Below are 4,838 nucleotides of genomic sequence, written 5' to 3' on the forward strand. Positions count from 1 at the left end.
CCACCAAATTTCATTACATTTTGATTATAAAAAAATTCTAAAAATTCTGAAAGTACTAGTTGCCTAAAACCAATGATTTTCGGTATAGTTTATAAAAAGTCTTAAATTTAACATTCCTTTAGTTTTATTTTTTTATTTTATTCATTTTATATAAAACCAAACTCATTAAGCTTCAATCTGTCTTTTAAATCACCTTAATCGGAGTTGTAGAACAATATATGCAAATTTCTTAAATTAATGCACTTGAACTGTTAAAATCTGAACAAGTAAAATATTGCTGAAAAGGGGGTGACAGTGGCACCGTGGATATAATGGTGGCACCATCGATTTTTGTCCAGATTTTGATGATGGCACCGTTAGGATCTGTCCAGAAACTCTATTTTTCATTTTTTATTTTTACAGTGGCACTGCCGGAGTCGGTTCATGCTCTATAATATTTGAACTTCCACTCTTTTGGATAGTTTTGGTGGACTTCACATTACTCCTTTTAGTCCCAAACACGTGTGAATATATGCATGAACATATAATCCAATTAAAAAATTAGAGGTAATGCCCAAGGACATCCAATTCCCACTTGGTAAAAATCTAACACGTTACAATCTACCCCCCTTAAAAACAATTTCGTTCTCGAAATTGCTAAAGCTTCTATTACATTCATATTTAATGTGCTCATTTGTGAATATGTTGACCCCGCCTATAGTGAGTGAGCTTGTACACATTGTTGGGGCTATTTTTAGTGATCCGATCTACTTATATGACTTAGTATAGTTCTTGAATCTTAATTGTTTCCCTTTGATGAGTTCATCACTAATGTTCTGAAGATGACTTGGATCCTCCGTAATAATCTAACCTTATATATATCCTGACTCTATTCCCTTCAATCATGGGCCAGTGGGCTATGGGTCCACCACGATTCCGCTCCATCACTCCGATTGGATGGACGCATATACCAACTTAACTAGGCTAGATTCATAGCATTCTACCCCCTTTAAAAATATTTCTACCATCGAGGTTTAAGAATTTATGCCTTGATCCGTACATTGGAACAAGTTGTAATTTGGAACATAACTTTTTAATTATCTGGTACCCATTAGAAGGACTTCTTTAGGTCTAAACCTCTATTGGTTATCTTTAATACTTTCCAAGGGTGAAGTAATAAATTTTTGGTTGTCAGTGATTATGGACAGGCCCCACCACAAATGATTCCAATAACCCAAAGTCTTAGACTAAATCGAAATGAGTATAATCCTCTAATACAACTAATTCAATCGACTACTCAAAAAAAATCTCATAACCTAGGAGAAGTAAAAGACCTAAAAAAAACCACAACTATAATTTTAAGCTAGATTTTTATATTTTCTAGAAAAAAAAAAGTGGAGATGAAACATAATAGTTCTTGTGTGGAATATGGCCCGACCACATATGAGAAAGCAATGCAATTCCATCATGTCGTCGTTTAGAAGTAGGCAATTAATGATGAAATGACTTCTATAATTAGTAATGAAATATGAAAATCATCAATTTACCTCCAAGATCAAAACTCATAGGTTGCAAATGGATGTTCAAAAGAATGATGAAAATATATGGTACAATAGAGAGACTCAAGATAAGGTTAGTGGCTAAAAGCTTCAGAGAAAAATGAATAGGCTTCTGTAATGTGTATACATCAATTATTAGAATATTTATTATAACAATTCAACTTTCCTTAACATCTATTTATCATTTTGAAGTATTCTAAATAGATATAAAAGTCGTCATTTTAAATGAAGATTTAAAAGGGAAAACATACATGGAACAACTTAAAGATTTTATGATGCTTAAATAAGAACATGGTGTGTTTAAACTTATAAAATCTCTATATTGTCAAAAGCAAGCTCGTGAATATTGGCATGAAAAATTCAATCAAGTAGTTTTATCATATAATTTTAAAGTAAATAAATCTGACAAATGTATATACAATAAGTTTATTTATTTATTTATTTATTTAGGGAGTCATTATACGCTTGCATGTACATGACATACTTGTATTCAAAATTAGAAATTTCTAATCTAGTAATTGATATAAAAGACATGATCAGAGCTGATGTTATATACTATACTATGTATCAAAATAATAAGAAATGATAAGAAGTTCTCTTTAAAATAATTATATTACATATAAAAGATCTTGAAAAAGTTCAAATACTTTGATTCAAAGTCAGTATATACTCTTTTTTAATCTTAGTTTTATATTGTATTATAATGAAGGAAGATATATAACAAAATTAAAATATGCAAAAGTGATTGATAATTTAATGTATATCAGGCATTACACATATGCTGCAAGTAGACTAATTATATACTCATAGTCATAGTCACATGCACTAGAATGCACTATCTAGAGTATTAAATTACGTCATAAAGAATGTATTATGATTTAACTGTACTGGTTATCACACTATATTTGAAGGAATAGATATGCTAATTGGATAATACATTTGGTTAAAATCTAAGTCCATGAGTGGATGGATATTCATTTTTTGAAGTTTTTCTACTAAAATAAAATATGAAAAGTAAAATTGCGTGGTGGGATACTACGACTATACATAGAAGCTTATGTAAGTTATGGAATGAATGTCTATGTCCTAAGAGGAGGGGGGTGGTAGATCAAGACTAATTAAAATTTATATCATTTAACACACAATTCTTACTTAAATTGATACAGCTATTTAAACTAAGCAAGCTAATTTAAATTAATTATTTAAGCTAAGTAAGCCAAGTTAAACCAAGGTAATTAATTCTAAGTTTTATAAGCCAATAGAGGGTCCAATCATATAGACTATATAAAATATACCAATCAGGCAACTAGTCCATAAAGGATAGTATACATGTGTGTGGGATGTGTTATTATTTCAATCTTATCATTCATCTAATCATGCATGCATATAATTTAATTAAACAATCACATAAGAATAATTAGAAAAATGCTCAATTGATAATCTCAAATACCAACATGTATTGTGGTTCGATTTTCCTACTCCACTCCCAGTGGACACACTCTCCCTCAATGTACTGGATTTCACTATCAATGGTTTTAAATCAAGCCACCTCTAACCTTTATAGCCTTACACAAGGACCATGATCCTACACAAGAACCTATCTAACGTACACTCTCGTTGGAGGATCTTATAAGAGACTTTAATTGGTTTAACCTATCTAGTTAACCAACAACCTCGGTCCTAGTTCAAGGACTTACGTTTAATCCCACCGAAGGCTTATACAGAGACTAACACGTACGCACACGTGTTCAATGAATTCGTCCCAATACAAAAGCTTATGTCATATATAAGAACCTATCGAGTTTAGATCACAAACTCCTACCCTGAATCCTACACAAGGAAAGAAAGTATGAACTCATACATGATACTTGTCGAGTTAAGCCCCGTTGATGCACCGTTCTTAAGTCACTTCTTCAAATCTCTCTTATACTTGAATCCACTCCTCAAATGCTCCCCTGATCGTTAATACCGATGCTTGCCAGTACTTCAGCTATAAGATCAAATACTTTGCATGCAATGCTCCATTGAAGTGACCAAGGTGATGGGAGGATTGTGAAATCTCTTATAACTAATAGAAGGTTGTAATCTTAGGAGATTCACGTATATGAGTATTTTAGAAGATTTAAATAAATGATATACTAGTAAGGTTGAATCTAATCTCTAGAAAATGATGGAGTTCAAGCTCATCTTTAAGATGAAGGTTGGAATCCTTATTTAAATGTTAATCTCAAGGATAATGAGTTGAAACTCGTTAATTTATAGGCTTAGAATGAGGGTTATGAACATAAAATCTTATAAGCTTCTATTGTACCAAAAGTTCACGCTTTTGCCTAAGAACCTAAAGTCCATTTTATAAAGTTCGTGTTACAACAAGTATAAAACGGCTCCGTCAATCCGATCAACACGTCATTTGATGGGATCGAAGGTCCTTCGATAGAATCAAACAGTCCGTCAATTCATTGAGAAAATTTAGAAATTTATCTATTAAGTTGCCGGATTGATTCTTCGATCGGATCGATTGATGTTTTGATTCGATCGAGTCCCATTGCAGATTGTCATTGAGATCGAGAACCACTCAAAAACTGTTGTTTTGGACATATGATTTAATAGTAGCTTCACATATCTTATAACCTTACTTGCTATATTCCAATTAGGCTTTTAAGGCTAATGGATGATCATCAAGGGTTTACTTATTAAGTTTAGGATCATATAGAGGCATGTGTTATTTTGCATCGAGGGTTAGGGTCACTAAGGCACGTCATGTATGTGTTCTTTACTCATTGATGATTCACATCCTCTTGTGTCTTAAGTCTAGCTTCCAATGGCTTAACCGAGTACATGATACAAGGACTCACATGATTGACAAACAAAGTGCATAATTCAATGCACTAACAAAAAGTTAGTCTAATAAGAGTAGTTTGTCACCTAAGACCAAGATTTGAAACTCCACAAGAAATTCACATAGTTTGCACATGTGCTATCACGCCCCGAACTCGGAAACCGGGCTCACAAAATTCTCGATCGCCGAATCTGGCGCCGACAGCCTCCGTAGAACCCCATTCTCGGCTCCCGGCACCCATTCACCAGGTTCCGATCCTATGATACTACAAGGAGGATTTATAATCATCAGTCTGATTCATAATGAGCATAACCAAAAGCATAACCCACGAACAGTAACCACAAGAACACCACCACAAAATCCACTATAATCAAAACTTTTGAGTACAATGCGTCAGAAAGGGAAAAAATACAAAATAATGCAAAAGAGAGAAACTCCAAAGCTTGTCTGCACGCTCCTGC

This window comes from Magnolia sinica, chromosome 5, assembly GCF_029962835.1.
Source record: "Magnolia sinica isolate HGM2019 chromosome 5, MsV1, whole genome shotgun sequence".
Classification (NCBI taxonomy): domain Eukaryota; kingdom Viridiplantae; phylum Streptophyta; class Magnoliopsida; order Magnoliales; family Magnoliaceae; genus Magnolia; species Magnolia sinica.